This window comes from Acanthochromis polyacanthus, chromosome 4 (assembly GCF_021347895.1).
Source record: "Acanthochromis polyacanthus isolate Apoly-LR-REF ecotype Palm Island chromosome 4, KAUST_Apoly_ChrSc, whole genome shotgun sequence".
In the NCBI taxonomy this organism is placed as follows: Eukaryota; Metazoa; Chordata; class Actinopteri; family Pomacentridae; genus Acanthochromis; species Acanthochromis polyacanthus.
The window spans coordinates 16,182,756-16,208,779 of NC_067116.1; the positions used below are offsets into that span (position 1 = coordinate 16,182,756).

Genomic DNA, 26,024 nt, shown 5'->3' on the forward strand with positions numbered 1-26,024 from the left:
CCCTACTAAATTCTTTTTTCCCTGCTCATATGAGTGACATGGTAACGATGATGGTGATCACCTGAAGACATTTTTTTTTAAATGTTTGTGTGCACATGCATGTGTGTGTGTGCGTGTGTGTGTGTGTGATAAAGAAAAAGAGAGGCAGTGGATGGATGGATAGTGTAAATGTCTGAGCTATCATCAGCTTTGATTGGCTTTGAGTGGCTCTGAGTGCTGGGTCCATCCCAACCGCTTTCCAGGGTCCTCAGGAGCAGCAGGTTGTATGTGTGCATGTTGCCCAGGCCTTTTGTGTACCTCTAGCTGTCTTTGTGTGTGTGTTGGGATTTCTGTGTGCATATGTGTGTCTGTATGGTCATAATAAGCCCCCTACAAAGTGCAAAACCATACAAGGGCATCAAGAAGGATGAGTGGTTTTAGAGACGGCTATTGAACCAGAGGATGTAGGTTGAAGCTGCGTAAGCAAGCAGCTGCTCCACTGAAGTGTCCTTGAGCAAAACAGCAGTATCCCTATATTCAAAGAGCAAAAGAAAAAAATCAAATATCTATCTGTCTGTCTATCTATCTATCTATCTATCTATCTTCCTACCTACCTATTTGTCTATGGCTTCAGACTGAGTCGAAGGGAAAAATGAGAAATGTCCTCATTTACCATCTTGAAAACTTTTTCCTGCATTGGAAAAATGCCACTCTCAAAGCAAGAAAAAAACTTATTTCAAGAAACTTTTACCTTGAAATAAGTGGAAAAAAGAATCTGCCAATACAACAAGTGAAAAACGGCTTGGTAAGATTTCTTGAAATAAGATATGATAATTAGAATATTGACATCTTAAAATTAGCTGGGAAAACTTAGTTTAACCCTCCTGTTGTCCTCATTTACGAGCACCAAAAACTATTGTTTCCTTGTCTGAAAAAAATCTAAAAATTCTGCAATAAATTCTCCAAATTTCTGAAAATTTGCAAAACCGTCAGGAAGAAAGTAATTCCTTAAAACTTTCCCTTGAAAATTTAGTTTTTAAAAAATCCCCCAAATTTGGCAAGAATATTCTTGTAATTATTTTCAAAAAATTTGTAAAAATCTTCAAAAAAAATCCTAAAAAATTCTAAAGTGATTACAGATATATCATTCGAACTTCTAATATTTTCCTTAAGAACATTCAGAAAAAAATTAACCAAAATCCAGTGAAATTCGCTGGATTTTGGTTGAATTTTTTTGTGAATGTTCTTAAGAAACATTTATTTTTTCCACCAAAAAATGTTCAAAGATTTCCCAAAAATGTTGAAAATGTGCACATCAGAAGTTTCAAACTTCTGATGACACGAAGGTTAAGCTGTATGTTACCAGGATTGTCAAGCTTAGGTGTTTTAAAATAAGCCAGACATGCTAAGAAAAAAGCAGTATTTCACTCAAAATAGATTTTTACTTTCATGGAGCCTTCTAATTTGAGATGTATTAAACTCATTTTGTGTTTTCTTGTAAAATACAACTCAAAACAAGATATTTAAGATGCATTGTCTTAAAACAAGTGCCTCCATCTTGCTGAAATGTCACTTGTTCAGTGAATTTATCTTAAAATCAAACGGGATGAGACATTTTGACTAAAAATAAGACAAACAGACTTGGTAAGATTTTGAGTTTTTGCAGTGTGCCAATGTTTTTGGTCTTACACTCAAAGTACAACAGTTACCCAGCTGGAAACGTATGACCAAAACCTCATTTCTCTGTACAGAACAAGTAAATACAACCAACAAACAACATAATGTCAAGTAAAAATGAGGACCCGTTTTCTCTAGGCTGAGAGGAAGTGTCGTCAAACGGATTACCCAAGTCTTCCCGCCCTTCTTAGAGCTGCATACATACCAAAGACTGCACTAGAGGGGGAGAGAAAGGTTCTCAGTTAATATTTAACCAGGCTATGTAAAGACTCAGTCAGATAGCTGAGCTCATGAGCAAACAGGCTCATGTGTGTGGGACAACAGTTTAATGGCTCACATGTATGGAAATACTGCAGCTCTGAGCAGGCACCGAAATACTTAGTATGTACAAAAAATATGTAAATATTATGTGACTAAAGATGAACTCTTTGAGCTGTGTAATATTAGGCGGAGGCTAGAAATGACTTTTAAGGAGGAAAAACACCCGGCAATGAGTTTAAATCAATCTTTATTGTAGAACAAGAAGATATCCTGTCTTTATTTTTTGGTGTGATTTTGCTTTTTGTGGCTACTGGCGTTTTATGAAATACCACAATCATGCTCAAAATCATTATTTTTCCAGAGAGCGTTAAATATACATCCTTGTATGTCTGACACACGCAAGGCTGTGATCATTCAGTCAAGACCTAATGTAAGAGGAGTTGCTCCACAGCCAAACAATAGTCTTTCAGTGTTGCTGTAGACCTGTCCTTGGTCGATGCCTAACTGAACCTTAAAGGCATTATGGAGGATGTTTTTTTTTGTTTAATTTGTCTGATTCACATAAAATGAATATACTGACCTTTAGTGGACTTGTATTTATGGTTTCTAAAAAAAATTAAAAAAATAACTGTGGACATGGCAGGACCTGAAAAACATCAGCCAATCATTGCGCTCGGACCGAGGCCTTTGGTTTGCTCCCTTTCCTGTCAATCAAAAATCTTCCGGCTCAGGCCTAGTTACGTAGATTACGTACGCCTTGGACTTACGTGTTTTGTGTATGTGTTGCTTTGGTATAGCTTCGTACTTCGCTGGCGACTTGTTTTGCTCATCTTTTTTTACATAATGGCAGATAAAGATCCAGGGGGACCCAGCCGTAAAAGACAACTTCACGAGTGCTACAAGTTTCTGGAGGGGGGCGTTTCTTCGTAAATGTTAAGAGGGGGGAGGTTAGAGGGGGGTGAGGGAGAGGTTGTATGTGCGCATGCGCATGCTACGTTCAAAGTCGTAGGAAATTAAATCTCCTCTAATGCCTTTAAGGTTGTCACCAAACTGGTGTGAACATCTTCCGCTTTCATCCTTCAGTGTTGAACATCCTGAAGACATGGCTTGTTCTGGGTAGTGATACTGAGGTATCTCTGGCATACATCACTTCATCTCTCATTCTCTTGGTCTTTGTTTTTGGATGATCTGTTATATTTTGCAGGAATTCATGAACATGCTCAGCTGCTGTGAATCGTCCACTGTGGGCCTTCAGTCTATCCAAAATACTGAGTTTTATGTTCTCATCATGCAGCAGATTAGCCTTCCTTATTAACACTAGCAAAACCAGGTTTTTTTTGGCTTTAATGCAAGCCCAGAAAGTAGTCAGAAGACCCTGATACCAATGTGACGACTCTGGCTAGCTTCAATTAGCATCTGAATATTTACAAATGCAGAGATATCTTGGCTTTGTCAAGCAATAGACCACTCAAACACTTTTTACATATTCCTGCGGGGTCACTGACTGGGTGTGGAACGGTGCTGTTTACAGATCAACAAGCTGCAGGTTGCCTACCCCTGCTCTATATCCAGGATACAGTGTAACTAAATATTCAGACAGACAAATTGAGACAGTTGTTCTTTTGTAATGTTTTCATGTCAGACACTTCTTCTCAATAAATCCTGTAAGCCCAGCAGCTCAAAGATCTTGCTGGCGTTTTTTTCCAGTCTGCAGTGATATTGCCCATGATCTTGACCACTGGGCCCATTTATGGAAATCACTTGAGGCACCTTTCTTTAGCAAGTTTTTGGTCAGCTTCAGTATATTTTCATGAGAGACAGTGTCCACACTGGGCTTCTTCTTCAGCCTCTATAATACATGGAGAGCTGTGGGTTTTGTGAGTGGCCATATGATAACTTGTTATTGTTTATGATTTGTCAAGTGGCAAGTTTTCCTTTTAATCTTATAGACATTAACCAGTCAAATGAGTAACTGATTGCATGCATTCAGTTTGGTCACATAATGGCCGACATGATTTTGATGATAAACTCAGTGTGTTATTAAAATGCACATATCTGTGGTTTTCACATAGATGCCAGCAGCCAAGAGACGCCGACTCTAAATATGAAATAAAGGTGAAAAATTGAGTTTTTATGGATATGTGGTTAATTTGAACTCATTACTGGCATTTTCTAGAATTATAGCCCTCCCCTAGCAGGAATATACAATAATATATGTTGTAATGTTCCTTTGAAATATCAGTAGTACTATGTATAGTCAACTTGAAAAAAAATTGGAATTAATCTCAAAACTGAAATGTCGTCTCAATTTAGGAATAGTTTTTAGCTGTTAAAATTGATAAAGTGAGTCATCCTGAGATCATAAAACTTCATCGCCCAAAGGAAAACAATGTCATATTTTAAAATTAATTATTTTAAACAATAAATATGCCAAACGAAGTTCCCGCAGGAGGCCAAATATAGCTAGAAGTGTGTCGGCCTTACTGCATCCCCTGTTATGTGTGTGCATACGTGCATTCATGGATGTCTGCATGTGTGTTAAAAAGAGAAAGCGCTTTTTTTTGGCCAAGTTGGCATTACTTGTACCATGTGTGTGTGTGAGTGAGAGTGTGCGCATGTGTGTGTGTTAGTGTTTTGTATGGAAAGTGCTGTGTGCAGTAGAACAGGGATTTGGTGCCATCAGCACAGTGATGTCAGCACACAGAGACAAACAAAGCCAGAATCCAAACCCTCTCCCAACTACCCACAATCCTGTTGGAAACTGTGGGGGGCCCAGGCCTGGGGGCCTTCACACACATATGCACACACTCACCCATGTTAACACGAGCATTCACACACACAGATGGACAGAAATTAACACGCATGCATTTGTGTTCACAGGTCAGTTTATATAGTACAGGTAGCAATAACTTCAACTCCCTCACATGCTCAGTTACTCAGACACGTCTGCTCAGTAGCATAATAACAGCTCACTCATTCGTATGTAGATGGGCCTCGATGGGAAAGAAATACACTCTATAAGTGGTCAGAATTATCTTTATTCCTGTTTTTTTACACTGAACTAATCCAGGATTATTTGGATAATGTAAGTGCCCCAACTTGGAAAATGAAACCAACTGAAAACCAAAGTGCGTTTTAAGAATATTAAACCTTGAACATCCTTTAAGCAAACCAAAAACACCCTAAAGGAATACATCTTGTACAAAAGATCTACTTGTCTCGAAGGACAGCAAAATCAACTGTAAAATATGTTGTGGAAAATCAGAATCGGTATTTTTTGGAAGCAAAACCAACTGTGAAGTCCTTTAAGCTGACGCTTAAGTACTTTTTTTGGAAATGAAAACTGACACTAACTTTGTAAAAGCCAGCAGCGCATTCATTCAGCTGCTACACTTTCAAAAAATACATCCATTTATTCGACACTGCAGTGTGTCTGTATTAACTTTGTAACAGCTTTGAGTGAGCAGTCAAATCAGAAACACACCTCTGTTTGCTTTGGCCTGGCCCTTTGCCACGCTGCACCAGCCTCAGCCGCATGCTTTGCAAACAGGGAATGACGTTACTGTTTTCATGCTGTAGTTCATGTGAATATGCTATTACTGAAATGAGGCAGACGTTATTATGGATATGGTATTTTGTTTAGATTTTTTAAAAACAACACAGGTTTTGTGGAGGATATGTTTTTTCTGAAGGGCCCAGGAAGGCAGGTCACTGACAGAATACTGAAAACAGCTATAAACTTTGGCAGCTTCAATTCAGAATTACAAATATTTGATTTGTTAATACAGGCAAAACTGTTCTCTGTAGATTTTCCATTAGCTTCATATTCTTCCCTGTTCCCCCTGCTGTTAGTTTGAGTTACAATAGTAATAGTATAGAAGTAATCTAATTAGTATTAGTATTATTACTGTTGTTGTAATCCACATTTATTGTAAGAATCCTTTAAAAACTGTTGGGAATTGTCACACTTCTGTTAAAATAAACTTCAAATTTTAGACAAATTTTTAGAAAATCTGCAAAATAAACTGTAAGTGAATGCAAGTTTCTATAAATTTCTAATTTAAAGGTAGTAAGAGAGTTTATTCTTCTGTAGAGCAAGAGTGCACCAACACGTTGCAGTTTGAGTATCAGTCCCGCCTCTATCGATGGAAAACCCGTAGGCGTGAATTAAAATTACGTTATGTATTAATTTGAAGAAGATTACAATTCACACAGCTCTGACGTATCATTTGCAGTTCATGAGATATTTTACTAAAAAATCACATGCTTGATCAACCCTTCTTTCTTTGCAGTTATATTTAAGTGGTTTTGCACAACCCCCAACATCAAGGTTCTGTCCTACTACATGACTCATCAGCAAAGATATAAAGTTCAACTTTTTGCCCACATCATCATGATCCTGATTCTTATGCCAGGATTATTTTAATCAAGCAGTTATTCAAAGTCAGTCTGGCTCCTAGTGAGATTCACAGGAAATAAAAACATGAAAAGTTCACTCATGCTCTCATATGTATTGTCTTAAACACGTTGTTGAACGCCGTGTTGTGTCTTAAAGGGTCAAATCCGACCGTATTAGCTGGAGGGTGTGATAAGAACTGTGGGACTTTCTGTTTTAATGCTGCTATTTCCTCGTCGAACTGTTACACAACAATTAGCAACTGTTGCTGTTTGTCGCTGCTGTTTAAATGCCCCTCTGTCCTAAACAGTCAGAGCCAGACTGGGGCTGGTAGTGTGTGGGGGTTTTTGTGTGCATGTTTGTTTGTGTGGCTTTTTTTGAGCAGTGGGATCGGGGTAACTGGGCATACTGGACCCAAACAGGTCCTCATTGTGCTGGAGGAGGAAGAGCTCGGTCGTACTGCACTCTATTCAGTCAAGTTTGGAGCTGAGGGGGGGCGTTAAGTGTGTGTTTGTATACTTGCTTTTGTTAGCATGCGTGTGTGTGTGTGTGTACAGTTGTATACAGTGACTGCAGGGAGGTTTGGATGCATATATCAAGATGTGAGTTGATATGGGTGGATTTTATCTGCCCTCATCCCCCTCCACATACTGTCCATTCGTGTGTGTGTGTGTGTGTGTGTGTGTGTGTGTGTGGTGTGTGTGTGTGTGTGTGTGTGTGTGTGTGTGTGTGTGTGTGTGTGTGTGTGTGTGTGTGTGTGTGTGTGTGTGTGTGTGTGTGTGTGTGTGTGTGTGTAGCAGGGGAAGGCTAACAATAGCTTCATTTGACCCGTATAATGAGGGACTTCTTCATATTCAGACGTCTGCTGGCAGTTTGCTGTTAACATTTGTTTTAGTCAAAATTTCCAAAGGCTCACCTTTAACTTTCATGTACTAAACTTTAGAATATGACAGGAAATAAAGCCAGCAAGTTACTAACCCTGAACAGCACTTGTTGCCTGGTAACACAACCTTGTATCAGGAAACACTGGGAGCTATTGTGGGTGTACAAGGATTCACTGTGAACTATGACCTTTTAGTCTCAGCAGCTTTTCACCAAGGCTGAGTGTTTTTTTTTAATCTGTCTCCTATGAATTCACCCGCATCTGCTCTACTAAATGCACTGAATAGAGCATTTTATGGTGTTTCTGTGCTGTGCTGATCACCTATCAAATATGGCTGAGCTTCAAAAGGTGGTAATCGTCCCTTTTCTATATGGCCATCACTGCACATTTATCTTCAAAATAAAATGGGGCAGAATACACTTATAATCCCTTAATAACAACCTGCAACACTCGTGCTTAGAGCAACAATTACACTGCATGGAAAATTATTTCACTGTATTTATTTTCTCATTTTGTTTTCTTTTTCCAGTGATGTAACAGGAGGGTGAAGACGCGATCAACAGGCCTGGAAAAATGCAGGAACCGGATGGCAAATGGGAACTGGTAGGTTTAGAGAACACACCAAAATACACACACACACACACACACACACACACACACACACTGAGTCCCATAGAGAGAGACAGCAATGCCTTGGAGGGTGCCAGTCATGCCCAGCTTCCGCTGCGCTCCAAATTGAGCGTGGCACAGAGTGTATGAAGTCAGCCGTCTGGAAGAGAGCCAAGCATTGTTCCTCCAAGCAGCTGGATGGTAATTACTAAAGAGAGAGAGAGAAAGAGTAGCTCTGCCACCTCACTACTGTTGCTTCTGCATCCTCTCTTGTAACGTATAGGAAATACTGATATGGTACAACATGAATGACACAATACACTTCTTGTGTTCTTCTTCCAACACAACGAAAGGTGCGTGAAAAAGGACGGTAAACTACACTATATAACTTTGCATGATTACATACAGGACAGAAAATAACAAGGGCAGAAAGAGGTAAAACCCCAAGAGCAGCCCTTTGGTGAACTGAAACAAAACAATCAGCTGTAAATAACAAATCAAAAATCCATTTACCGGCTTTCAAATGCTTCTCATGAGCAACTATGTTATCTCTTTGACAAATGAGCAAACTCTGTATTCAAGAATAAGATGCAGTTAGATCTGCAAATAAAACTAGCAGTGGACCTCCTCTGAGTCATTTTGGTTTGTTTTCACTTGTTTCTTCCTGGTCAACTCATCTTCCTCAGGTCAAGGATGAGTTTTCACTCTCATACACCCTTGATTACCCTCATAGACCAAACTGAAGGCCTTTGTTGGGTTCACATTTGACAAGTTTCTCACAGCTTTGTATATCCAATGACAGTCTGATGCTATTCAGTTCAGTTACATTTATATAGCAGTAAATCATAACAAATGTCAACTCAAGGCACTTTAAGGACAAGATTTTACAGTATTATCGAGAGAAATCCAACAACTCCCTCTTCACTAGCATTTGGCAGCAGCAGGGAGAAAAAAACTCTATTGTTTTTAGAAAAAAAAACCTCCAACAGAATCAAAATCAGGGTGGTCAGTCAGCTGCCTCAACCAACTGGGATGAGAAGAGACGACCAGAAGCCAAAGCAGTGATCATAGAAGGGATGTGATATTATCAAATGAGTGACTGTAGTGGGCCTATTGTCTGTTTTGGCTGACCAGTCAGGTGGGCATTGCAACAGAATAGACACTCACTAGATCAAAACTAATTCGGAAACCAATTCTAACACTGAAACATGACAGAGTGAGATATGTATTGCTCTCTGAGAGGCCTCGATAGTCCTATCATCCACTCCACTATATTTACTATGGGCATAGCTCACCAGCTGAACTCACAGTGGGTTTAATCCTCCCCTCCATCTCTGCGTGCATACCTCGGTGTGTTTAGCCGCTCGGAGCATGTGTGTCGTGTACGTTTATCTGATCTTAAAGAAGAGAGGGATACACTTGAAGTGCAACAGATCATGCTGGAGGAAGACAGAAGAGGAGGGCGAGTGACAGCGAGCAGGGAGGAGGAGAGGGAGCTTTGCTAAGGTCCAGGCCCGAGGAATGTGTCAACTTACTGTCAACTATGTGCTGCTTTGTCATGAGACCGCAGAGCACTGGAAACACGTAAAGTTGCCTCTTTCACACCTTCAGCTCCTCCCGGCCTCCTTCCTCCTACTCCTCCTCTCCCCTCCTCTCCCCTCCCCACACACACAGTGGCAGCAGTAGCCAGGCCAGTGCTAGTGCAGCTGTGACCAGAACAATAGCATTCCTCAGGTTTTAAACGCCTGGCACTTAGATTCCTAACAGTCAAATTCCTGGCGGGGAGAAGCTGGGGGTTGCTATAGTACGCCGAGGGCTGTAAGAAGCCTTGTAAGGAGACGTACAGCTGTAAAGCACTGTGTGATTTGGGTTTTTTATGAGAGGGATGGACGGGTTCATGGGGATGAGGGGGAAGCTCTGTTGTCTCACCTCGCGTTCTTTTTTCATTAGATGTGACATTTTCAGCACTTCAGTTTTAGCAGTTTAGGCCGAGAGGCGTCCTGCTGCTTTGCCAGGGCATCGTGTGCTGATGGAGGCACCTGTTAAGTCAACATGTGTGTCTTGTAATGCGTTTTTGGCACATGCGGTGCCGAAAACTACACAGACGTGCTGAAAGTGACACATTAGTCTTCAGAGTGTTAAATTAGATCTTGACAAAGGAAAGAAAGAAGGGACGGTTGTGTTTATGTTTTTAGCAGGTAGAGGCGGCTATGCTTCATTTTTTTTCAATTTAAAAAGCGAGCTCTCTCTAAACCCGGCCAGGGGAAGACAAACTTTAACAAACTTCTCCTATTTCTAATTTAATTTATTATTTTTTCACCACACGTCAGATGTCCAAAGGATGTAGTTCTCAAGAATAATAATTCCTTCATTTGTTTAATGCAAAAACAGTACTTCTTCTGCTAAGATGGCTCCACAATTTAAATTACAATTAATCCCTCCTTTTCCATTAAAAAAGCCTCCAAATATCTCCTTATTCCACTCTTTTGGATACGTGGATTTTTTTTTCTGTCAGAGAAAATGAAAAGCCTAAATTTTGCGTGCCTCACATCATGTGTGCCTCCTCTGCTGGTTTTAGTTCACACAGCACTGAGCTGCCCAACTATCAGCCCATCTGAAATAACCCCAAAAATAACGATTCTCTCATTAACCACGCCTGTTTCACAATTTAAATATAAATGAATCTAATTTAGAAAACCTCGGCCGCGATGAAGGAGACTCATTTAGAGCCAATCTAAAATTAATGAGGGCATCTGGAGAGAGAGAGAGTAGAGAGGGGCCCTGTGTGGCTTAACAGATACCGGAGTTAACAAGCTACTGTACTTTAAACACTGGAAAATCCCCATTAATTTTAAAGTTAACGCAGTACTGTACTCTGAATGTTGGAAAAGAGCTTTAATGTTAGTTCAAACGCATTACAGTGACATTTTCCGACTGACTCTTGGCCTCTCGCTGTCAGACCTCCTCTAAGTTGTCATACATCAGCATTTATCAGTCTTTTCATGGTCATACAGAATTACAGTTTTCTCGACATTTCTAATATAATGGCATGTGAAAATGTTCGTGTATGTGGGCAGGATTCAGCCCTGACACCTTAGTCCTGTTAGATTTGCCGTATATAGAATTACCTAGGGACAACTACAGTAAAAAGACAGAATTTCATTATGATACATAAGCGTCAGTGAAACTTTCAAACAATTAGCCTTGAAAGTGCAGCACAGCAGGCACGCTCAAGTGACACAAACCATCAATGCATGCACAAATTTTCCAATCATGAGGCTCAAACATCTGTGGAAAACATGTGCATTTGTAGTTCTGTCTCCAGGTTTGGGTGTAAATCTCCCTCAGATTTGGATTTTGCTCTCTTTAATTTTGAGCAACACATTTCCCCTGACGTGCCGTTTGGAACGTCCCTTCCCTCAGCAGCCGATCGAGTGGCTCCAGCAGATGCCAGCCGGCTCCCACAGTGACTGTTTGGTTTTGCAGGTTTAATTCCCGATGGGTTTGGGTCTAGAGTGATTAGGCTGAGCCCTAAAGGCCAGCGGGCTTGTCAGGTGTCTCCACACATTAACGTTGTTCTGCTCACACCCTGAGCCGACAGCACAGCCAGGCAGAGGGGGAAAGAGAAACGCTGATCTGGCATGGTGGGAGGCACAGAAAGATGGAGAGGAACCCCATGTTTAATTCTATTGTTCAAACGTTACAATATGCTTTGAAAGAAGTTTTATTTTCATTTGTAATACAATGGAGGAGACTATTTTAAGCAGAGAGGAGATTAGCAGTGATGTTGAAAAGTTAGAGACTCTTGAGAATATTGCATCTTGTTTTTGTCTCGAAGGAAAAAACTTTTGAAATTTTAACTTTGACTTACACAAAGAAACAGCATTTTGACTGCATGTCACATTAATGATTTAAAGCATCTCAGGATTAAATAGTTATTTTCATATATATAAAACAGGAGTTGCACACTTTTCAAAATACCAAAAATAATGAAACTAATTAGTCATGTTTTTGAGAGACTTTTTAATGAGGTACCATTTTGAGAATTGTGATGATGCTGCTTTTAAAAATTAACCTGGTTTGAGTTACTGCAGTTTATGAAAATTACACCATCAGAGAGAATCTTTCATTATTATCTAATTCTCAGTAGAAAAGTTGTTGAATGTTAAGACATTACAGATCTGAGGCCTTTTTCTGATGATTTTTTCTTTATAATCTTCTCTGCACACTGGTGGATGCTACCTCAACACTTTCTTTGGCCTTTAACCCTGAAAGCAGCTGAGTGACAACACAGCTGACATCTCCCCGCTGGATTCAAATAAACTTGCATTGTGTGTGTGCACAAACAACTTCCTGCATGCAGACGTGCAGCTTGTTAATGGGGGGGGACTCTTCCTGCTTCTGACCTCCAACCTCATCCTACCCCACCCACACCCACCACTTACCCAGCATGGTGCAGCTATAGGAGGGGAAGAGGAGGAGGAGGTGGAGAGATGACATTAGGCTTTAGTGTGTGTATGTGTGTGTGTGTGTGTGTGTGTGTGTGTGTGTGTGTGTGTGTGTGTGTGTGTGTGCAGAGGAGGTGATGTTAGGTTTTTGGAGTTGGGGGGAAACTTGTGTCCTGCTCCGAAGGAGTGGAGGAATAAAGTGTAGGAGGTGGAGGGAGGAGGGGAGATGAGGATACCTGCTGAGAGGGCAGCCTATATGCACTCCTCCTCCTTCCTGCTATACCTCTCCCTCCATCCCTCGCCTCTTCTCCCCTCCTCCTCCCCCTCTCCCTCCCCCACCTCTCTCCAGCCGTGGGGGTAAAGTACATTACATGCTTGCTAATCAAACCTCCATTAAAAGTTTGAAGGGAACGGAGCTGGAATCTGGAGTCTTCCTGCTTCCTCTTTCTGCTCACTTCACCTTCCTCGTGCTCCTCCATCTTCACTCTCAAAACTCTCAACCCTCAAACGGTTTGTAAAGTGAGAGCATTACTCTAGCCAACAAATGCTGCAAGTGTGCCAGTGACATGGCAGCTTTTAAACAAAACGGAATAAATCTAAACGTAAAATTTGGTGTGATACTGCACTTTAATCACAAGTAGTGTGCCCAGCATGGATGCACAGATGTTACAGCCTTAGGGCATTTTTGCAGTGGTCCTTGAGGTCGGTTAGCAGCAACAGGTTTGTCAGTTGTATGAGCTGGCAGAGTAAAAAAAACAAAACAAAAAAAACAACTGAGAGGATTATGTAGATTTTATACTCTGTGTAAAAAGATGAACAGTTGGCATTCTATTTAAGTTATGACAATGTCTAATGAAATTCTATTTAACCAACCACATACATTACATGAGAATTAGGTTTTCCTCTGCAATCAAAAGTGTTGTTCATTGCTGCGTATCAAATAATATACGCGAGGTTTTAAGTTCAAAACGCATACAAGTTCAGTTGTTCAAAATGGTATTTCTACATTATGTAAAGAATTGTTTTAGGGCTATGTACTTTATTACCATAATTGTTCAAACAAGTTTTTTAGGTTGGAAAATTGTAAAATAAATAAATAAATAAATAATAATAATCATAATTTTTGCTTCAGTGTTAAGTTGATAAGGGAGCGGACTTGAAATCTTCAACTTAAGGTAAAGAAAAAATAGTTTCCAAACCAATTTTATGAAGTTATGTCTACTGGAATTTACTTCTTAGCCAACAACCCCCAACATTTAATGTTATATACAGCATCCTCCATAATTGCTGGCAGCCCTGGTTAAGATGTGTTGAAAGCCTGAAAATAAATTCAGTTTTTATTGCAGAAGCATACTCTCACAGTGAAAATTGTTTTTTAAAAAATGTATTATAGGAGAAGGTTAGGTGCTGTTTTGTTGGTAAAAGGGGGTTGTACAAAGTTTTAACATCAGGAGTGCTAATAATTGTGACACACATGATTTGATGTAAAAGAATTATTTCTTAATGTGTGATTTTTTTCCCCACTGAATAAATGCACTTGAATTAAAGGTTGGATTTTCCTCTTTTTTTCATTGTGGTCCTATATTATTTTTAAAAAAACTGAATTTATTAGAAGCTAAAGAGCACATCTTAACCAGGGGTGCCAATAATTATCTAGGGCGCTGTATAACACACAGTATTAAGTTGATGAAAAGATGTGTTCCCAACCCATCAATGTAATGTTTGCAATTTAATCAGAGTTTAAGCAACGTTTCAGATTCATTACACCTTTGAAGCAACATTAAGTATCATATTTGCAGTGTTTGCTACATCCTGCAACGTTTAAATGGTAAACAAAGCAAATGATGTGGATTGTAACATTATTAGAGCCTTATTTGAATAGCTAAAGGTGTGTAATCTGTCCTGAGATCTCATTTCAGAGCAGGAATGCGTTCAACAGTCTGCCATTGTAGTTATGACATATCAAGTGTACAAAGTTTACTTGATGGCTTGAGGGTAGTCTTTTCAGTTAATCGTCTGAAAAGCATTAATGTTCTCTGCACAAGATGAATGTCTGGTCTGACATGAGGTCAGGTCACCCTTACATCCGTTTGGTCCGAAAATGTTGAACCAATGTCTGGACCAATGTCTCGGTTGAAACCAGGCTGATATCATCGTCCCAGGCCTCTTTCGGGACAAAAATACACTGCCAATTTAGAAATGTGAGCAATACTTCATTTAAAGTCTAATTCTTTACATTAATCACTTGCATTTTATAAAAACTAGCCGAAACAATTCCAAAGTTTTTGTTCACTCTCATCCCAGTTAAACATAGATGCAAAATGACTCCTTTTGTTTTAAATCTCGTCCAGTTTCAGACTGGATCTTCAGTTACAAGCACCTATAAGCTAAACTAACAGAAACTCACATGGAGTAGTGCATTGATTTGAATAAGCTGTGAAAGCCTGTTCAGAGCTCTGTGGTCTGCTAACCATACAGAGGATCAGAGGATGAGGTCTGCACAATGCCACAGTGACACATACTGGATCTACTGTACACAATATCTGGACTTACATATTGAAACTGATACACAAGGATACAAAAGACGTAGCCGAGGCAGTCTTACAGGGGTAATTATGCATGCACTGAACCAAAGCCCAATTACCATTTCTAAGAGCATGAGCTCTCCTGGCATAAACAGGCAGCTTTTGAAATATAATGTCATGTTGTTGCTGTGCTCCGTAAACACAGAGACAGTCATATGAGGCCACTATATTATCACTTATTGTTATGCATAAGCTACATGTTGTTAGTGCTATTGACCTTATTGAACAGAAAGAAAATTGTAAAGCAGTCATTTATGTAATATTAACTCTACACACTCAAGTCTGATTGAAGTGTAGAGCTACTGCTAATATTTTCATGCACCGTCTCCCTGAGTTAAAGGAAAATGCAATTTTTAAGCACTTCTGACTACATGAAGGCAGCAACACACAACTGTATTATTTACCAACCCAAAAAGGACAAGGAAGAGGTTTAACTGTAATTTAATAATACCACTAATAATAATTTAGCCCTTTCCCCTCTCTACTCCACTCTCCTTTCCCCCTCTTATGTTGGTAATTGGATTTAGTGAACACCTGTATGAGTGTAGATTGTTCAGAGGATTATGGTCAGGGAAGCCTTGAGTCACCACTAATTATCATCTGTTTCTTTCTCGTACTCACACTCACACACACACACACACACACACACACACACACACACACACACACACACACACACACACACACACACACACAGAATCCCAGTATTTCCCTCTCTGCACCAAACTCAGGAGATTTAATTGATATTTTTAGGTCATAGTGGCTTTAGTCAGCCCTGCATAGCCGCAGCTTATTAGGCTTGGAGATATATGCTGATGCTTTGTCTTGGCTCTCATTTAATTACTTTAAAGCAAGTTTTGTTTTGAAGCATTTTGCATAAACTTGTGTTCATTTAGATTAACTTAAGTTGAGCCCAGATAATAATTTTTGGTAATCACACGTTTTCTATCTTGGCAATGCTCATGCAGATCACTAGGAGATAAATTCCGTCTCTATTTCTTCCTGAGACGTTTGCTGTTTCCCCAAGAAAGTTCATGGAAAGTCCTGCATTTTCTATAGGACCTGCTATCTTGGAGCTCCTATGAAAGATGGAGTTTACAATGGGCAGGTGCATCAATGCTGCATTTGATGTCAGACAGGAGTGTATTTAACTGTTGTAATGACAGATTTTATTTTATTTAACAATTGATCTGTGTTCCTGCCACTTCCTTATGGTCATGAGTTGTGGGTATTTACTCATACTGTGGGATCACAGATGCAAGCTTTTGAAATAAGTTTAATTTAAAGACTGCCTGAGCTCAACCTCAGGAACAGTTTGAGGAGACTAACCCCAGATTAAGCTCTTTGTGTTCAAAGTTGGTTGAAGATGGCATCTGAACCTTCACTTGGATCGATTAGGGTTTTGTGCTCCTTTTCAAAGGCAGTTCAACAGTAACTGGTAATACAGGGGAAAGTCTTCCTCCACTTGCATTGCACTGACACTCTTAAAGGCATTAGTGGAGATTTAATTTCCTATGACTTTGAACGTAGCATGCGCATGCGCACATACAACCTCTCCCTCACCCCCTCTAACATCCCCCCCTCTTAACATTTACAAAGAAACGCCTCCCTCCAGAAACTTGCGTAGGACTCGTGAAGTTGCCTACAGCCGCAGTATAATACAATAATACATTTTACCTGTCCAGAAGGAATTTAGCAACCGAGGCATCTGTCTTTAGGTCCATTTGTTGCTTGAGCTGACGCCATCGCCCAAATGACTCGCCAATAATCACTTTTGTTTTTGCATTCTCGCGATCCAGTTGTCTTTTATTTTCTCTGACCTCAAAAAATGCCTTTCTTTTACGGCTGGGTCCCCCTGGATCTTTATCTGCCATTATGTCAAAAAAGATGAGCAAAACAAGTCGCCAGCTAACTACGAAGCTATACCAAAGCAACACATACACAAAACACGTAAGTCCAAGGCGTACGTAATCTACGTAACTAGGCCTGAGGCAGAAGATTTTTGATTGACAGGAAAGGGAGATAACCAAACGCCTCAGTCCGAGCGCTTTGATTGGCTGATGTTTTTCAGGTCCTGCCATGTCCACAGTTATTTATTTTTTATTTTTTATTTTTTAGAAACCATACATACAAGTCCACTAAAGGTCAGTATATTCATTTTATGTGAATCAGACAAATTAAAAAACAAAAACATCCTCCATAATGCCTTTAAATGATTGAAATTAATTTAACTGGATTTGCCATAGAGTGGTAATGAGAGCATCCTGGTGTGCTCCAGCTGCAGCGAGTGACAGAGGGGTGAGTGGAGAAAGAGGAGGTGAGGTCATCGATCTGTGTGTTGTAAAGTAAGAAACAGTGTAGTTTTACATCAAAGCCATTTTAATGCAGGAAAGGATGATTTTGATGGAAGAAAACTGCAAAATATGTATCTGTGAGTCTTGGTTTGGAGAGATTTATTCAATGCTGAAGAGAGGCTTTGATTATAAAGCTCATGGAACAAGGAAGCAAGTGTTGTTATAGAGCCACAAACGAGGAGGTCTGTTTGGATGGAAGAGTTGACAAAACAGTGGACGTTAACACAGGAAAGTACTATTCATTTGCATTGCCGAATGACTGTTTTATATCCCTAACCTAAATTTCTCCTTTGTGAGATCAATAAAGTCTATCTTATCTTATCTTATCTTAACCACATGTTTTTGTTGTAACTATAACAGTGAAGGTTGTCCAACATCAAAAAATGCTTATTTGAAGCCAAATTTGGATCTTTAACTAAACGTATTCAAGCCTACTGTCACAGTATTATAACTAAAAGTGATTTCAGCAGTTAATTGTGGCACATTTCCTGTTGCCACCGTGTTATTCTAACAGTCTCATAGGGTGGGGCTGTAAGGTTGGAGGACTTGTTGAGTGGCACGTAACTGACAGGACATGGACAGACAAAGTGAAGCAGGAAATCTCCCTTCTCAAGTAGTTCTCAAGCTCTGCAGACCTGTCTTTAAAAGTGGAAATGGAAACAAGCTTCATTATGTGCTCTAGCATGAATATAGGTCAGTAAGTTGACAAAGCTGGTGACCTAGAACCAAGTTGTTGGAAGGAAGAGGAAGACTCGGGATGGGTAAACAGTGTGAGATCAGTCAGTGAAGGAAGAAATGAGTTGAAGGAAGAGAGGGAGGACTGACAGAGGGAAAGAAAGAGATGTTCTCTGTCCCACAGTGATATATGAGATAGCAATGTAGCTCTGTGTGTGCGTGTGTGTTGTCAAAGAGCTTCAGTGACTTAAACTTCAGCAGGCATCAAGACAGATAGACACACATACACAAAAACTCACAAAAGCACACACACACGCACGGTCAGGTGATACATCATGGCTGTGAGGAGGAGGAGGAGGAGGAGGGGTGACACCGGTGGAAGAGAAAGAGAGTGAAAAGAAGGGATGGACAGATGAGGAGGAGGTGAAGCGGAGGAGTAGGAGAGAAAAATCAGGGTAAAGGGGCACCCAGCAGGTGACTGAGGGGAGCAATAAAGAGCGCTGGACAGTTCACTTAGTCCAGCTTATTCTTGTATTTAAGTACCGGTGAAATTGATTCAATTATTAAAGAGGTAATCCGTCAGTTTTTCTCCGCTTTCCATTTTGGCGCTAAGCCTTTGTTACTCTTGAATTATTGTGAAGATCACCTGCCAAAAAAACAGTAAGATGTGTGAAATGATCCCTGATAGTGAGCCCAGTATATAAAGGAAAACATTTTCATCTCAAATATACCTTTATTGTCTCAAAGTAAAAAGAAAATATTGCAAAAAGTGAAATATAGTCAGACCTGAGCATAGAAATAAGCTACAACATGATTATGAAACAATGACAACTATGTAAATGATAATAATAATAACCTAAGCACACAAGCTCGCTTAAAGCTCTAAGACAGCTTGGAAATATCACCACTATCATCCATTAGTCACAAAGCCCTGCTTATCACTAGCTACTTCTTTTAAACATGTAAAGATTTGATGGAAATCAATGAGTCATTCACCATCAAATTACTAATAATTCTGTTTATATAAAGAATTTATGAAGATACCCATTAAAGCAGCTGTAGCGTGCCTTCATGGTGTGGTAACCTGACAACGTATGCCACAGATATTGCACGTATGCTACTGTTCAAAAGTCTGTTGTCACCCAGACAATTTCATGTTTTCCATAAAAATTCACACTTTTATTCATGTGCTAACATAACTGCACAAGGGTTTTCTAATCATCAATTAGCCTTTAAACACCATTAGCTAACACAATGTAGCATTAGAACACAGGAGTGATGGTTGCTGGAAATGTTCCTCTGTACCCCTATGGAGATATTCCATTAAAAATCAGCTGTTTCCAGCTAGAATAGTCATTTACCACATTAATAATGTCTAGACTGTATTTCTGATTCATTTAATGTTATTTTATTGAAAAAAATGTTTTTCTTTCAAAAATAAAAGCATTTCTAAGCGACCCTAAACTTTTGTAAAACAGCTGCACACAGTCATAATCATATATTGTTCACTATGATATCTAATGACAGCTACTATTTTCAGTTTATTTCTAAACCGCTAATGGTTGATAGTTACAGTAAACTGAATAGAAGTGTAAATATCAGCTGAGGATCTGGGCAAACCAAGTAAACATAGATCTTCCTAAAAACGCAGTAAGAGGAAGCTTCTACTTGTGAGAATTTTTACACTCAGAAATCCTGTAATGTCACGGCCTTGTTACTGTGTTTGAGAGTCCTGCTTTATTCTACCTAAACCTTCTGAACTGACAATCAGTTCCTAGGAGAGAAAAAAAAACACCATTCTGACACCAAAACAATCCCGATGATGATTTCAGTAAGTATCTGCAACCATGAGAACTCTATAACAGACATAACGGGTTTCTCTTCTCCACTGCAGCATCACTTTAGGCCGAAACAGGTGGAGTTTTACTTCAGGACTGTGGCCAGTGTAGCTTTAAGTCTTGGGGTGATGAGATGAGAGGGGGAGGAAGTGAGTGATGGACAGCCAGAGGGAGGGAAGGAGAGAAGGGGGGATGGAGGGAGGTGTGTAGAGCAGCAGAAACTTCCCATGCTGGCCTCCCAGTGTGGCTACGTAATGAGGGCAAGGGACACACACACACACACACACACACACACACACACACACACACACACACACACACACACACACACACACACACACACTCACACTCGGGGCTGAGCATGGCCCCACGGCTGATTAGCGGCACACAAAGGCCCCAAACAGAAGTAGCAGAAGACACACAATGGGAGCAGGGCCTCAAGGCGTGGTTTACTTCTGCCCCGAGGGAGGGGGCGAGAGAGGTAGAGAGACACAGGGAGACGAGGAGAGAGAGAGAGAGGGTCCCACTGAGAGGGACAGGCAACCGAAGGCGGGAGGGAGGGGAGGAGTGGGGGAGGAGGAGGGGGCCGGTCGGTGGGGTTACAGAAGTGACAGAAGCAGAGAGGAGTTTTGTTTTTGTCCTGATAAAGACGTGCTGCGTTTCTGCTCACTTCTATTTGCAGCGCCCGCCGCATCAGGAAACCAGACGGATGGTCAGCAGCCCACCCAGGGGCCTAGCAATGTTTTCGCCCCAAAATATTCTGTGTATATTGAAGCTCAATTAAAAGATTTGCTAACCCAATCAAGGGATGATGCAGATGAATGCAGGATATGTGGAGGAAAGGAGTCCTGAGCCAGCCTCCTCCTAAAGCAGGTTGATCCCAGACATTATTACATGCCTCCACCTCACCAGAACATCCAACTACATTAGTCAGTGAAAAGGGTAGCAGGGAATGATGAATGAATTAAATCATGCACAGACACAAGTGAAAACAACAATTTCTATTCATAATACTTGTAAAAGTGTAAGAATGCATTGCTCTCTCATCAATGTGGGAGCAATGTGGTGGAAGGGGAGTGAACTTCTGAAGAGGAACACAGCAGAAAAAGTTTAATTTACATTACCATTCACCAGTTTGGGCTCACTTAGAAATGTCCTTATTTTTGAAAGAAAAACATTTTTTCAATGAAGATAACATTAAATGAATCAGAAATACAGTCTAGACATTGTTAATGTGATAAATGACTATTCTAGCTGGAAACGGCTAATTTTTAATAGAATATTTCCTCCATAGGAGTACAGAGGAACATTTCCAGCAACCATCACTCCTGTGTTCTGATGCTACATTGTGTTAGATAATGGTGCTGAAAGGCTCATTGATGATTAGAAAACCCTTGTGTAATTATATTAGCACATGAATAAAAGTGTGAATTTTCATGGAAAACATGAAATAGCCTGAGTGACCCCAAACTTTTGAAGGGTAGTTTATATGTGAGAGAAGTCCACTGATAGCTCACTTCAAGTTTTGGTGACTGACAACCTACCTCGTAATCATGAGAAAATTTAGGGCAAAATTCTCACTATAGGACTGCTGCTACAACCCGAGTTTTACACCAAACAGTCCCACTACGGCACAAAATTCACTGATGAGTTAAACCCAGAAGAACTATTTATCTAGAATTCACCAGCATCCTTCTTTTCCCTGGCCAGCTTCACAGTTTCTTTCTGCTGTTTTCAGGATCCTTAATAGATTAAAATGCCGGCTCAAGAGATCGCTGATACAACGTAGAGAAGTGTCTGTAATTCCATAAATGTATTTACACACAGTTTAGAGTTGTATTTGATGACGCATTTATTGAAACGCCTCAACACTTGGTACCACACAGTCTGCAACAGAGTGCAGTAGAAACCTAAACTAGCTTATTGTGCACAATGCAATGAATTAGCAAAACTATCAAAACACTGACTGTACAGGTGCCATTGCTCTCTGAAGTCAGTTGTTTCTGCCACTGCAGACTTATCAAAATATAATGTGGAACAGGTATGCAGCAGTAATATTTAGCCCAACTCATACGATGATGATGATGTCGGGTTTTCAGGGTGACAGATACTTGATCTAAAGATTCTTTCACACATGAATCCTGCGGCCATTTGTGATGTTGAAAATACTGTATATTTTTGCTTAAATATAAAAATTAAAGTAATATGATATAAATAATAATGAATGAAGAAACAAACCTTACTTTTTATACTTTGAAACCAAAAAGTAGAAGCTGAACAAAGGCCTGGACACCAGTAACATTCCAAATGAGGATTGTTTGAGTTACTGCTACCACAGAACGTGCTGAGAGCTTTAAAATCATCCCCGCAGCTCTTTGCATAGATTACTATCTACATATTTCTACAGAGAATGAATATTATATGGCAACGACTAATGAACATGGCCCTCTTTTCACACAGGAGTCGTGGCTGCTGTAATCTCTGCTGTTCAATTAGCTGCGCTGACCGGGACGCCACCTACACTTCATTAGCTGCAAGGCGAAGGTATGGAATTAACCTTTTTCCCTCTCTGTGTTTCTCTGCCTTCTCCAAGAGAGATATTGCAGCAGCGAGAAAAAAAAAAGAAACTATTTGAAATGAGTTTCTCTGTATCAGTTAAAATGTGATTTTCTTTTATTTTACCTTTAAAATAGAAGCTTTTTGAATATTTACCAGGAAGTAGCAGAGAGAAAGAGAAAGAGGGCACGACTGACGAAAGTAGGGGGAGGGAGGTATAAATCCATAAAGACAATTTAGCCTTACCGGCTTCTCTTCCTGTTTTTCCAATTACTTAATGCTATTTAAATACACCAGAGCTGACACACACACACACACACACACACTCATACACACATTAATGGTCCTCAGCAATGGAGAGGCTCCTGAAATAAGTCACGCAGTAATTGTATTTGATAAATCATAAAGGGAGCCCATCAGAGGAAAGCTAGCTGTAATAAAATGATAAACTAGACAATTATGAAAAAAATCCCTGGCCTTTAATTTCCTAAACACACTCTGGAGAGAGGCCGTTTAAGCCGGAGCGATTTGACGAGATGCTCAACACATTATTTTTCTCCTCTCTGACACATTGAATTACAACACGGGGCTCTATAATGTCTGTAATATCAGCAGAACACCAGAGATCCACACTCGGCTGCTGTACATCTCCTCAGCGCTCTGACTTTATGGGATACTCGTCTCAGTGCAGGCTTAGGGGTAAACCAAACAATCAACAGATACTAGACACACTTTATGTGCTTCAGAAACCTGTGGAGTCGTTTGTAGGTTGTGGGTGTTTCTTTTCTTGGTTCAGATTCAGAATTAGCCCTGAAATCATGTAGGAAAAAAAAAAAGAGCCTGAACTTGCTACAGTAAAAAATGGGTTAACTGTCACCAGCATTTGAACACATACACTGGCCACGTTTACATGAAGTTTTTTAATTCGGAATTATTAATTTGGATTTAACTCATTCAGAATTAAAGTTTTGTGCTTCACATTTACATGGAAATATTAATTCTGCATTAAGGTTGACATGGACCGCATGTTTGGGCGTTGGAAAGGATTCTGATTGGACAGGGAGTGGATGTGAAGTGTCCCTGTTTACCGGAAGAAAACAAACTCCATTTGCTGCAGCATCTCTTTTCCCCAACAACGTGGAGGAACAACTAAAAAGCACGCTTTCTGCTTTGCTTTTTATTGTCGTTTTGAAACAGCAACTCGACAATGGCGTACTTCTTCTGTAGCGTCAGTAAGGTCACAGAACGTGTAGGTAGCTACATCGATACGTGAGGAGCCAAGCATTCACAGAATGAGCGGAATTAACTAAAGCGGAATTAAGTGTATACATGAATAGAATGTACACAGGAATCAGTTTATTCTGAATTAACATCAGAATAAACCAGGTAGTTTATTTAGAATTAAGTTTCTTCAAAATTAGCTTTTTATTCGGAATTAAGTGGTTACAAGGAGATTTTAAAGCGGAATTAACTTTAATTTTGAATTAAAGAGGAATTAAAAGTCTCATGTAAACGTGCTGACTGTTCCCTGCTCTGTTTCTCATTGGTTGTTCTTTATCTGTGGCACTCAGTCCAAAGTTCATTTATTGAAACCAAAAGCACCATTATAAATATTTTTGGGCTTTTTTAAACATCGCTTTGATTTTCTATGACACCTGAATAATATTCTAAAACAGATGACACCGTAGTTTGCAGCAAACATAACTCAAACAAGAAGAGGTGCCGCCTTTGTTGGAGCCTTTTCAGCTGCACTTCAGCACACATTAGGTGTGCTTGTAAGTATTTACAGCAGTGGATCAGTGTAAGGGAGTCTGAATCAAAATCAACCATAGTATCTGTGTTTATTTTAACAAATGTGATCAGATTAAGTGATTTTAATAGCTTTACTGTAATATTGAGCTTTGGCTTCATTTAATAATTGCTAGTTTGCATCTACATGTGTTGACTGCAGGGAAAACACAGAAAATCAAAAACTTTTCTGTCTCTTATCTGTTAGGTTCTTTTCAGTATTGCGAGTGATTATATCCCATAAAGCCTCGCTCATTCTGTATTCTTCCTGATTCAGCTCGTGGCCAAATGAGCATTTAGGTGGGAGTTTATCTGTATAATGGATTTAACTGATGTTGTGATCGACAGTTTCCTGAAGGCCGCTGTTGGCAGTCAGGTGCTCCAGCATCAATCCCTCTATTGTCAGAAGATCACATTAACTCTTTGAGGCACAGATTTTTTTTTTCATGCCTCTATAAAAATCCCATTCCTCGCCGAGTCTTGTGGCACAGACGGGCGTGACGGTGTGAGATCTGCACCACAAAGAGTTAAAGAAAATCTGATCTATTGGTTCCTCATGTAAACGCAGCTCCACTCTGTGTGTGTGTGTGTGTGTGTGTGTGTGTGTGTGTGTGTGTGTGTGTGTGTGTGTGTGTGTGTGTGTGTGTGTGTGTGTGTGTGTGTGTGTGTGTACACTGTTGGTGCTGCTGTGTAAAATAACATGGAAAAGGTGATTTTCCACCATAGTGAGGTTTCCACAGTGTGTTCCCCCAGGCAGGAGCACAGACATGATTGAATTGTGTGTGTGTGTGTGTGTCATCTCCATGCTGCACTGTATAAGGGCATTTCTCCTGTCATTGATTGAATTAAGAATTTATTATCCTCCAAGCAGTAAGCACAACATATTTGATTTTTTTATTTATTTTCAGATGTATGTTTTTCAACTGATAATTTAAAAAAATAAACATGACCTTTTCCTCATAATTCCTCAAAATCAGACTTCTTGGAGATGTGAGGTCTTCCTTTGGCATCAGTGTGATTACTGTATACTATGACACTATGGAGGAGTTTTTATTTTAACATGGCCTTGAGTCTGATCCTGTGTCTGAACAACACACAGTAACTCTGTCTCTCCCTGCAGGTGAGGCTGATGGAGCAACAACAACCGAGCACACGGGATGCAGAAGATGCTGACACACACACACACACACACACACACACACACACACACATACAACAGTAAATGGGAGTCTGCTGTCAGGAGGGTGAGCCATTTCCAGGTGAGGAAAACTGAATTAAACTGAATCAAGCTGAACCGATCTGAACTGGAATGACCTGCAGTGAAGCGAAAGGAAGGCTTCAGCTGGACGGCTCTCTGAGGTTTGGGGGAAAAAATCAGTCAGAGAAATAGCTTGAAATAATGCAGATGAAAACGTGTTGTTTTTGAAGCTTGCCTTCCAGGCTTCCTGTGCTGTATTTTTAATATTTGGGGTTTATTCACTTTTACATTATGTTCTGTAACATTAATCATGACAAAAACCTCAATCATGACACTGTAAATAATAAGCTTTCTCTTGTCTATGTGTAATCTGTATTTCCCTATTTTATTATGTCTGTCAAAGTTTTTCAAATATGTATGTTCTTGGGGGACATTGTGGAATTAAAGAGGTATAAAAGTGAAACTCTAGTGCTGTTTTGAGCTGTTTGGTGTTATCTGCTTGAAGAACTGCCTTCAGGCCACACACAGTTTGTCCCAGTTAGAAGTTTGTGTAAAGTCCAGCATCACATATCATCATTTCCTCTCCTAGTTTCACACTTGACTTTTTGAACAAACTCATGGATTACAAAAAACTGTTAAATGATTTTAAAAATGCATCGTAACCAAACTACAAGTTATTACAGGTCATGAGGAGCTGACTTTTTGGATACATTTTCACATTAGTCTTTGAACGTATACAGGATTTACATTAAATGTCAAATAGAAATTAAATGTAAA

The 26,024-nt window shown here is 39.9% G+C and overlaps 1 long non-coding RNA gene across 3 annotated transcripts in view; it reads left to right on the top strand.

The window, feature by feature from the left end:
* The window catches only part of LOC110951488 (uncharacterized), a 199,793-nt gene extending 174,083 nt beyond the window's left edge, over nucleotides 1–25,710 (top strand). For all 3 annotated transcript variants that reach the window (XR_007941462.1, XR_002595726.2, XR_002595727.2), the window contains 3 exons: nucleotides 7,726–7,799; nucleotides 22,166–22,249; nucleotides 25,170–25,710. This is a non-coding gene — a long non-coding RNA (uncharacterized LOC110951488). The remainder of the gene's footprint in view (nucleotides 1–7,725; nucleotides 7,800–22,165; nucleotides 22,250–25,169) is intronic.
* The last annotated feature ends 314 nt before the right edge of the window (nucleotides 25,711–26,024 follow it).